Raw genomic sequence first — 12,424 nt, 5'->3', positions numbered from 1 at the left:
AAATGATATCAAACGTGTGCAGTTATACAAATCCAGACACAGGCGAATGGCTGGCAGAAACATGGCCGATAGGACGGACGACGGGTCATGGTTATGGTTAATATTGTAAAGACATTAATCTACTATTTTCAACAGTGACCAGGGCATCACTGATAACATAAATGTGGGCAAATATATTATCATTGTGAGCGTCATCGCCACCCCACGCGGTATCTTTCTTCAGGATCTCAAGTTGAATTCCGTCCTTTGTGTTCATTACTTTTAAACCATTTCCATGAAACTCAATATCTTTAAAGCTACGCAGATCGATAAACAGACAGAATTTATTCTTCAAATAATCGGCCTCATCTATATCAATTTCACACCAATCTTTATCTTCAGCAAAATACCGTCGCACCTCTCGCCAAAATTGTCTTGGTATCATCTTCTGAGCGTACACTTTATTTGCAATGCCTTCGATTGATACAGACACAGATTCAATGGATGGGTTAAAGAAAAGTTCACTGTTCAGTTCTGCCTGATTCTGATTTTTAGTGAAGAGTATAGCGATACCTCTAATGCTACGTCGTGGTACATTTATATTTTCATTGATAACCGTGTCCGATTCTTGAATGGGATTGTTCTAAAATAATGTATATGCTCGTAAAGGTAACTTTTTCCACCGTTGTAATAACCAGCAGTTGACCTCGCGAGATTGAGGTCAGAAATTGTCTCGTATTCCATTTGAATGTTTTTTAATTTATAATTGGCTGTAACAACCTGATTACTGACAAGTAATTGGGAGGCGGGTGCCAACGTAATTTCCCATTCAATATGACTCCCTAACGCTTTTGGATATGCAACTCCATGACCTGTTATTAGGGGATGAGTAAGACGAATAGCATATTTTGTTCTATATGTGTTGAGAAGTAAAATATCACCCACGACGGCGGCATCTGCATCTTTCGCAACACTTCTCAATTTTCTTAGATTTTCGTTCTGAATTCCGTACAGTGTCATGTTCGTTCTCTCCTTTTTATGTTTGAAGAGATCGCGATAACATTCAATAAGGTTATATTTATTCAAATCGAAAAGTGTCTGACCCTCAAATGTGAGTTTCATACGCTCCACCAAATTTTTTGCAACATTTTTGTACTACTCGGTTATATTCATCTCCCATTACTTCGAGATCAAAAACCAGGTCGAAAGTATCTGGAACTAAGAGTACTCCGCTTTCTAACTTCGGACATCGTATGATAAGTGTCTGGCCTGGATCTGCCTCACTTGGATTATGAGCAATCACGTGATGAGTTCTTTCTGACTTCGTTCCATTCGGTATTCGGTTGGTGAAAGTCGGTGATAATGTTCTATCGTACCCCATTTTTCGTGTAATGTATATAGTAGAAGAAAAAAGAAAATAAATCACATCTTTACATAAATATTTCCGTCTGCCTGAAAGATAAATCGATTGCCTGTGTCGCGAATCAATCGAAGAACCCAATATTCTTGGAGATGATGAGCCTCTTGGTCATCCTCAGTATCCTGGAATACAGCTATGAATTCTAGTCGCTTAAAGAAGTTAGTCTTTTGACATTCCTTCACGAAAGCTAAATGTTATGATATAGATTATCATCTTTGAGTCGGACACCTGGATTTGCTCGAAGTATATGTCGATTTACCGTCGAAGTTTGCACCATTCCAATTCGACAGAGAAACCAAACAGGTCTTTATTTTAGAAAGAAACTTTGCAATATTCTTTTCACCAAACATGTTGATGCCATATTAATACATAATTTTATTTATAATGACTAATGTTAAACCAGTTAAAAATATCCATAGCTGTTCTCCGACAAATCCGACCACCGATCCTGCTGTTTTTAATAGAAAACTGACAAGGAGCCGATTAAACCTGGTATTGCAGCAGCACTTTTTGCGGCCAATGTTTTTAACCATTCACCAAATTGCTTTACAATTTCTTTCGCTTTTGTATATACTTTGGCGGACCTGAACCTCCTGCGTTTGCGCCAGTTCCTCCACCTGCTCCCCCTCCTCCTCCTCCTCCTCCTCCTACTTTAGTCACAGCCAGGGCAATTGTTGATATTGTCATTCCAAGGGCAGTCAGTATTGCAGCGATTGTAATACCATTTCGTTTAAATAACTCTGTCAGCTTCAGCCTGAGTGACAATTCTGGATCGGAAATTACATCACGAAGAGACCTAGTCGACGCCAGTCTTTCACGTGCCCCACTGATCATATCATGTTGTACTTCAATTCGATCATCAATTTTAGCTAGTCTTGTTCTGAGTTCGGGTGTAAGTTCTGTCTGCTCTAACAGATTTTCTCTTTCACTGTAAAGCTCATCAAGACGCATATTTGCTATCTTTAATTCATCAACAAAAGCTCTATATTCTGGGTTAGATTGTTCCATTGTTCGATTTTATTTTCAAAAGCTTGTATTTTGTCGTGCATTACCAGAAGCATCTTGCCGTAACTCTGTCAGTTTATCTTTGTATATACCCATGTCTTTTGGTGACATCTTCTCAGCCGGTATTTTATCCTTTTTCACATCTTCAGAATGCAATGTACGTTTCACATATTCGGGCTCTGCTAATACTTCTCTAATAAATTCATGTCCTCCTTTTAAACTCATTAATGTGGAAAGCTTATAAAATCCACCTCCTCTATCTTTAGACAGCTTGAGATTTTATAATACAGCTTTCCATCCCTAACCTCAGATTCCATAGCCAATACATTTAGTGCATCCGGATTAGTAATTTTATTCTCATCTAAGAATTTATTAACCATTCTTAATTTTTCATCTGCTCTAAGTTCAGTCAAACGATCGACCTTTGGGCTAGCAAGGAAAGGATCAGCTTCTGCAAGGGCATTATCATCGTCTATGAAGTATGTTTCAGCAGTAGCGTCATCATCATCATTCAAATTTGCATCATCGAAATCCTGGAGTGGTATATCTTCTCCTCCTTCTGCCATATTGTATTTCTATATTACTACAATTATTTTTTATCATCCCTTACATATACAGTAAAAAAATGCACATCTCAGTTGTTGAAAGCGTTGAACAATTGGCTGATTACATAGAAAGAACAAGTGCTGCATATCGACGAAGTTATAAATTAATGGGTCGAATTGATATGGCTCTCAATATTACTAAAGGAATTCTTGTAAGCTCTGCTGTAATAGCGGCAATTCCAACAGTTCCGGTACTGTTAGCCTTAACTCCTATACCAGGTGTTGTTATTGATGTAATACAAGGGAAAACGGGTGTAGCAAAGAGACGAGAGAAATATAAACATTATTACGTTCAATATAAACAGCTGCTTACACAAATACAAGAAAAAGCTGCAACCCTTCGGAACGAGGAGGCTCCGGGGTCAGAACTTATTCAGAACATATTTCATCAGGCGCTAGAAATTCAAAAACAAGAAGGATTTAGTCCACCTCTGGAAAGATATTTAAGACATTATGGATTGAATGGATATGAAATTTAGTTCGTACCGATAGGAACTTCGTGTTCAACATCAGCTAGACTCCGCGACCGGCGGCCGGACTGACAACGGGGGTTCCTTTATATAGGCTAGTTTGATGGTGATGACTCACACGGAATTTCCCACTTCCACCTTCGGAACGTGTATAAACATGCTCAGCAGGGAATTTCCCTGCTTAGTTCAGGACAATGCACTGCTGCGCGTGCGTGAGTTCGTATATAGGTCAGGGTCATACTTTAGTTACATGGATGGTTAATTTTTCCTTCGCTTCATGTAGATAAATGAATAAAATGGGGTGTAAAATTCTACTTCATCCCAGTTGTCCACGCTTTCTTTACTACTGACAAACGATGCATTTCTTGCACGATATCTAGGTGCATGACATCAACATGGCGGCAGCATTTGAATTTTACGTTGTACATATTTGACAAATATCTTCAAACTTTCATCGATCGCCAATGTACCTTGGCTGCTGTGTTTACAGTAACCGTATGGGTCCCATACTACCTTTGAGCGCAGTTCCGACCACTCACTCCTTTTGAGGGACCCGAAGCCACAACATTTGATGACTTTTTCACAGTCGTTGTCTAAATGTCAATTACAGTTTCTTATTCCGCTCCCCCAAGCATATTGAGATACAAAGTATTTAGCTTGTCAGCTCAGTCTGCACATGTGTAGAATGCATTGTTATTGTTGACAAGTACATTCCGGTCAGGACTAGAATTCAAATGTAAACAATAACAGTGCATTAACGCATGTGGACATTATGTTGACAATCTAAATAGCATGTATTTCAATATGCCTCGGAGAATAGTACAAGAAGTTATAGTCTACATTAAAAACAAAAAGAGTCGAATAACAAAAATTACAGCTCCTATCCCTTAAAAAAATAATAGGAAAGACAACGCCATGATACTCTACTTATGCACTTTTTAATTTCTCGTGTGAAATAACGGTATGAGTAGGTTTGAATCGAATCGACTAATCGTCATGCTGATCTAACTTGTTTGGTTTGAACGCTACGATTTCCTTCCAATCTTTTTTAAATGACTTGTTGCAATATTGAATCGGTAGTAAAGGGAAAGCAACTCCACACATCGTTCATATTTGGGTTGTTTGCGTTTTATGTATGATATCGTGTATAGTGTAAGTGTATATCCTGTTTGGCTGTTTCATGTAAATTGTTGTTTTAGCCATGGCGAAGTGCCTTATCGGTTCTATACACAAGACAGTGAAACAAAAAAAATACACACTACTATACATTAAACGCAAATCACTAATATATGAACGATGTGTGGAGTTGCTTTCCCTTTACTAACTAATCTTTAGATCAAGTTCACGCCCACATACAACTTGTTCGCATTGCATAAAGTTCGACACCCATTCATCTAGCGAAGACATCAGCAGTCAAAGCCACTCCGATCCCCATCTCTGAAAAATGGTATGGGTCAGAAACTTGTTGCAATTTTCAGACCGCGACCCGTCCATGGAAGTTCATGAAATAGTCGCACATGTATTTTCGCTATCATACATCGCACGCAATACACACTCTTTTAAAGGGATACAGTCGTCGGAACTGCGCTCAAAGGTCGTATGGGACCCATACGACCAATGTAAACACTGTATCCAAGGTACACTGGCGCATAATTTAAATGTTGCAGCTATGATGATGTGCATCCAGATATCGTGCACGAAATGCATTGATTGGAAACAAGAAACTCGCACAGGCGCAATTTCGACGACTGTTTCCTAAAGCGGTGAATACATCTCTAATGGCCTCTGGGACAAGACTTTTCACCTGCAGAACTATCCACCCAGGGTAGAAAATTTAGTAAATTCTCGAGTGTAGAATCTATCTGATTGGTCTATTGTCACTATTCACAGCAACTTAGGGAGTCTATTGTGTATAATTCACTGATAAACTGTAAGATTCAGCCAAGCAATTGGATAACAGCTCGCGAGATGCTGCACATTAGCCCTATGGAATTTCATTACTATTCAAGTGTTCCATACCTAATCATCAGCTAGCGCCCCCACAGGTTCATCTTCTCGTGACTGTCGCATTCTTTTGAATCCTTTTAGATTGTGCAGCAGTCGCTGAGCAAAAAGATTGGCGTTCCTCCTGTCACGTCTTCCAAACTCGTGTTTGATACTGCTCAGAAGTCGTTGCGTGAACAAGTTGGCGTTTCTGCGATCTTTTAAGTTTCCTTGCAGGCCGTTTAAAAGCCGACTCGTAAACAAATGAGCATTCTTCTTATCGACGTCGTCAAACTCGTCATTTTGTTGGTCCGTCCAATCCTCTTCAGTGGCTGATATAAGTTGTGTGGCGCATACTAATAGATACAAACATACAGTCACCACCAACAAGAGTCTTATTTGTGAACCGGCCATAGAGAAACCTGAGGAAAATCAAAGACATGGGAATTAATTTTCTAAAACCTGCAAAATATAAGGACAACGCATAACAAATTAACATTCAAGTCACGTGTTTTATTATCAAATACAAACTGAAGGGAAAGGAAGGTATATCTGGTAAACATCGGTTAAAGTTAAAAACATATTAAAACAAACAAACAAACACATGTCTCAAAATCTTGCACATTGCAAGAACTTTTTTTATATTTCCGACAGAGATTACTCGGACTGATAATTTTTGCAAAAGATTTAATTTTGGCGGCATTTGGTATATCTGCGATGAATCAAGCTAATATAAAAGATAGCGGAATTAAAAAAACTGTGGGAAGTTTCTTGACAGTGAGAATGAAGAGAGAGAAAACAAACTCACGGACACTAATCTTTGCTCAAAGCAGTGTTCTCTCCCTGTGCTGTAACTGGCGCAAGATGGCGCTCGACCTAACATACTGTAGCTGGACCTAAAATGGCGCTTGTCATATACTGAGGCAAGATGGCGCTTTACCTAACTTCTGTCACTGGGGCAAGATGGCGCTTGTCATAACAGTACTGTAACTGGGCCAGTCATGAACTGATGTGAAAAGATAACAGTTGTCACTAGCACATGAGAAACTTTCTCCGACAATGAAGGAGGCGACTACGAAAAAATGTTCGTTATTAGCTATGATGAATTCAATTAACTCAAGGCGCATATAAAATGAATTCAATTAACTCAAGGCGCATATAAAATGAATTCAATTAACTCAAGGCGCATATAAAACAACGGGCGTCGATTTTCAAGTTTCTTATTCAGTCTTTTTACACAGTAGAGTAAAACATTTAAGTTAAAATGTATAATGTTACTAATACCAGTGAACTAGAGTGCATTCTAGCGCCGTTTCGTTCAGCTTAAATATTCCAGTTAATTCAACTATATTTCCACACATAATTTGCAAATCCGCGGCGCTAAATAGAAGGTAAAACCCAGTAGGCTATTTTCTTAGGATCCGTCGATCATAAAAGCTGACGCGCTAGTTTAACGTAATTCCTTGCTTTTGATGTTAATCCCCACCCCTCTTCAAAACGAAACTCTTCCATACTAAGTTTGTTTCAGAAAAACTGTGTGGTCTTTAGTATGGATGGAGAATTCGAACCAGTCTTCGTTGCACACACAGTTAGATGTTGGTCGAAACAATAAAGAGTTGCTCGCCAAGGAATAGGTGTGATAGTCTTCATGGCAAGACTCAGCACGTGCAAACCGCGGGAAGATAGCTCAGAAATGTCGTTCTGTCATGATTTTCCCTGTTACAAATGTATCAAAAAGTGTCAAAAAAGACGAGTAACATAATTTTGTAACAGACAGATCATTACTCAGATCATGACTATTGCATGAGCTGCAACTAAAATATCATATTTGTTTTGGACTTACGTTCTCAGTTTTTTCTGGTACAGAAGAATCCTTACTGTGAATTCTACTCACGCAAAAACACGATTGGACGAACTAATTTGGGATAATTGGATGGTGAAGTAATGCCGATTTAATCTACAAATGTAATCGCATCTGCTTTTCTTTTTACATTACACACTTGTTTTTATGAGTAATTTGTATCATTGCGACATTCAACTATCTTGCACCTCACTCTTTTGAGAAATTTTAAAAATATAAAAATCCAATTATCCCAAATTAGTTCCAATCGTGTTCAAAACGAATTTTGGTCTTACCCCACCCCAAAAACTAAGGAATCACGATTCAGCTTTCATGATCGACGGCTCTAAAGGCAGTAACCTGCTTAATTTTATATCATACAGACCAAGTAGTGGTTAGCTGTTAAGCTATTTTGCATATCGCACCTTTTTTATTTCAATATTTCGCAAGTTTTCTTTTCAAATTTGTTTACCATCTGTGAAATTTTACATTCCGCTTACTATTTTATATACACCCTCTGCAGCCCAAATTTCAGAGTGAAACGTTTTGTTTTAAGTTAAATAAGTACGGACAAGACAACCAGATGTTGAAATGCAACAATCAGTGGACTGTTTTACAAACTGTCAGCCTACTGCGGGATCCCTGTGCATCAACTGCTAAATCAACCTTCCCTTTGCCATTCATGAAAACCAAGAAACTCCCTATCTTCCTTCCACTCTCGCGCTCTGCCCTCTGTTTCTCCCCTCCCTCTGCCCCATCTCTCTCTCTCTCTCTCTCTCTCTCTCTCTCTCTCTCTCTCTCTCTCTCTCTCTCTCTCTCTCTCTCTCTCTCTAACACACAAGTCGATCACTTTAATTATTTTACTCCATGACCTAAACAACACTTCTTATCACTCATAAGAGTGAGCAACTTTAGATCCTGTAAATATCCGAATGTTTTCTGGACCAGCCTGCCTCGTGGCTAGCTAGAATCAATTCTTAAATACCCACACTCATGGTTTATGCCATATCTCTGTACACATTGATAGTATGAATACATGTCTTTCTGTACGGAGGTAGCCGACAAATATCAAATATTCTTCAAAAACAATTTCACAGCACTACTACAGCAAATCGATTGTTTGCACTAGACGAGAACTTAAATTGTTTATTTTAAAATATCGGTACTTGTGACCGATGTGGGACTCCAGGCTGAAATAAAAGCGCCATGCTGGTCTAAATATGATCTGTCTGTAATTAAAGCAAACGGTGTTTGTTTGAACAAAAATCTCGCCTCCTGATTCCACTGTTAAAGAATACGAGAGATAAATTTTCCCGCTCCGATTTACGTCAAAGTTTATCAAGTTGCGTTGGACAAAATCAAAAATAGACATCTGTAGGCTTTCATAACTCTAAATGCCAATCTTCGGGCGAGAAAATGTCTGCCACGTTATTAAATTTCACTTTGCTGTAATTGTAAAGGGATGACTTTAACACCATGACTTTTATTAAGTTCAATTTTTTTCTGTTGGTTGCTCGGAGAGGTTTGACGCCAACGTTACTCTACATGTAGGATACGTATTGAAAGAGACTGCGGCTATTTATCGTGAAATCCATCGCACCACGGATCTTCTATTCACGTGTATTTCTTAATGGAAACGCTTGAGGGCGTCTTATCTCAGCTTCTGTCATTGCTCAGCTGAGCATGTGTCTCACTGTTGACGAACCCTCCATGAGTCGTTATCATGCCTTCAATCAAAGAAAACATTTTAAAACCTGTTTTATTTCTATTTGAACGCGATCTTCATATATCTTTATGACCTTATCACTGCCTCTGGATACGAGCCATCCCTAGATGCATTATAATGCAGAGTGATCTTCGTAATAATAGGACCCTACAATCTTGGATGCTGAATCCGGTAAACAAGATATGAGAGGAAAGTTCAGTACTGGCAGAAAGAGAAAGTCCATATTTGTCCGTGAACTATTCACTTGGCATTAGAGCAAATTACTGAATATCGTTTCTGTTTGCCTGTATGACTAGACTCAGGTCAGTTTTGTTCATTAAACTAGGCATGACATCTGTTTGATGTGATCAATCACGCACCTCATAAACCAGGTTCGATGTCGCATGCGCCGAGACACTATCCACAAACATTTACTTGGGTACAAGAGTTCAGGGGACACTTTAATAAGGAGCATTGTTGCACATTGTTAATTTTCGAACGTTATTGTTTGTACATTTGATTACTTGGAAAAATTAATATGTCTGTTACAGTCAAAACATTTTCTAGCGATGACATAATGACAATGTAAATTAACCGTAGCCAACAGTTCAACTGACATTAATGCCCATCCTCTTTTCCTCAACATTGGATAAAAGGGTGTTAACTTGTCATGAGACATTTCATACTCCATCAATATGATGGAATGTGCAAGGTCATTTTGGTGAAATGGTATTCATCAGAAAGAACAACATGAAGTAAATATAAAAACGTTCATTTTCGTACATGTATATTTATAATATATATAACAAATTACTCATAAAATATATTATTATATTAAGTCTGCAGTGGGTGATTATTAATATACTATGTAGAATTTCAGAACAATATTCATGATTTACGCGATGACATTGGCAATTTGATGAGTAAATGACAAAGCCAATGCAAAATAATAGCTTGTATATTTGCCCAGAAATGGAAACCGGTTCTTGATTCAGTTCACAACTCTACACTTTCTATTTGATGAGCACGTGAGAGTTTGAACTGGATGAAGAAAGTATGGGGGATGTTTTCTGTTATTGAAAATTCGTAAATTTATAGGAAATTATGTTAGTATGTCACGGGGTGTCTAAAAGTGAGGTCTTCGTATAATTTCCCAAGGTGCCCTTGGTGCTTAATGAGTCTCTATCCATATGTATTTCATGACACAGAGCGTGGTCTATTCAACTCAGTAACAGCAGCTTCATCGATTCAAGGCGTTTTATTACGTCATTTTCCCCACTCCCATCTGAAAAACATTCTTCGTCAGTAAAACGGACGTTTCAATGGAAAACATGTTTTATTTTAAGTAAAATTATGCGCTAGATTAAACCGACTTATCGAGTGACAGTTTGATTAATGATTCGCTTTTGTTCATAAAATGTATGTTTTATTTCATTTGTGCAATAATCGAATGGACAAGTAGAATTCAATAGATTTCTTTCAGAAAGAAACACATCAAAACGTCACTCATAATGTGCTTGAATGAACACATTTGTAGCAAAGAATGACGTCATCGTCTGATGGGAGTTTGTCAGTCATAAACCGTCTTTGTTTGCGATGACAAAATGTTATTGTCAAACCACTATTGAATCTTTTGTTGCCGGTACATCTTAATTAATAGGTTCTCCTTGTTTTAGGACCGTGCAACAATTAAATGGGTGATGAAAATATATGACAGAGCGAGCAGAGTCAAATCTATCCCACATCAAGTATGTCACTTATGAATGATTTTCCACAGTGCCTTTATTGCAGAATCATCAAAAGCAAGTTTTTGTTCGCACGGTTTGTACAGTTATACAGCCTACATTGTAATTTGACGATAGCACAGAAATGAAAGAGACAGATACTTAAAAGGGTTTCTGCATTAGGAATTAAAAAATTGTACCGCAAAGGTCTTTATATGTTTTTCTGTTATCGCATGTAAGTATTGTCAACATGCGACGTGGTTGTGACGTATTAAACGATCATTACGGGACTGAGTGTAAACACCAATTCAGTCCGTACGTCTTGAACGATGAAAATGCCGCCAGTCCTTCAAACAGATAACTAAGCCTCGACTGTAATTATGATCAGATGTATCAATGCCTCTATGGCTATTTCCCATGGCTACGTGAAAAGCGTTCGCGGTTATATTCTCTACATCAAAGCAAAAAACTACAACTCATGTATCGGTCTGTTCTTGTATACAGTATGGAGGCGTCTACTGGTCTTCGATGACACAGAGATGGAAAACGTTTCTTTCTGCCTGCTGTATTTTTAAACGTGATATAAAACCGAAGTACTAACATTTACTTCACTTTTCTTTTCGATGTTATGTTTCGATTATGACAGTATAGGAAGCGGACGAGCATGCGCGCTAAAAGCTAAGTCTGCAGCCGCAATCCATAGCACACTGTTTAAACTGAATGAAGCGATCCACAGTGTGAGAAAAATCCATTGAGTTAATCGAAAACTTGTCGTATATGATGAAAAGATGTTCAGATGAAATGGCGGTTGATCTGTGCTGTGCGAAGAATTGAAGTAATTCTATCATGTCAAAAAAGTCATTTCTAGAGCTTTCATGAAATGCGACAACAACTGCAGGTATGTGACTTGACTTTTATACATTTGAAGACAAAATGTGAAAATAGAGTCAGCTCTATTAACAAAGCACATTCGAGCATGTTGTGGCCTGGTGACGATTGGGAACTTAAAAATTGTGATATGACTCACAAATGTTCGGAAAATGTTTACTCTGATTTGCCCTTAATTGTTTTCAAGGGACAAGTATGCAAATTTCAGCAAAACTGAATCTAACTAAAATGGATCAAGTAAAAATATCGGATATACCGGTAACACCAAAGTAATCATGTTTCAAATGAAAACATTAACATCTTATCTACACTTTTATAACTGTTACAAAAGCTGGTTATTGGACTCTCAATATGTACGTTATTCATACGTTTAATCTTTTCTACTCATTTTTTTATCTGTTGATATGAATTATGTGCATATTTTATGATGATTAGACTGCATGGTCCAGAATTTATGGCTTCTTCCCCATCAGCGTATCAAAACCGCCTCAAAACGAGGTTATTTCATGTATCGATTGATTGATTGATTGATTGTTGGTTTGTTATATACAATGCAAAGTCTCTAACATAGCTACGGAGGTCAACCCTTGTCCTTTGTTTATCACATTCTGACGGTCATTTGCAAATTTTGGTCGAAATAAGTGAAGGTTAACGGCAGATCTGGCACTATTCAACACAAAAAAAACTGTGGGATGCATGTCAAAAAATTTTAGTTCTTAAAAATGAGCTTAAGTGGTCGATGTGTGATCGCGTAAAATCAAAAGATGTGTGCTTGATATTAACGTATTGCTGTATCTAACAGGCC

The 12,424-nt window shown here is 38.0% G+C and overlaps 1 long non-coding RNA gene across 1 annotated transcript in view; it reads right to left on the bottom strand.

Annotated features, from left to right (window-relative positions):
- The window catches only part of LOC139152576 (uncharacterized), a 40,031-nt gene that overhangs the window by 15,875 nt on the left and 11,732 nt on the right, over window positions 1-12,424 (bottom strand). Inside the window, exon 2 of the long non-coding RNA XR_011556653.1 lies at window positions 5,499-5,884. This is a non-coding gene — a long non-coding RNA (uncharacterized lncRNA). The remainder of the gene's footprint in view (window positions 1-5,498; window positions 5,885-12,424) is intronic.

Source organism: Ptychodera flava, chromosome 16 (genome assembly GCF_041260155.1).
Source record: "Ptychodera flava strain L36383 chromosome 16, AS_Pfla_20210202, whole genome shotgun sequence".
In the NCBI taxonomy this organism is placed as follows: domain Eukaryota; kingdom Metazoa; phylum Hemichordata; class Enteropneusta; family Ptychoderidae; genus Ptychodera; species Ptychodera flava.
Note: the sequence above shows the minus strand (reverse complement) of the source record. Positions and strands in the feature narration are given on the sequence as shown.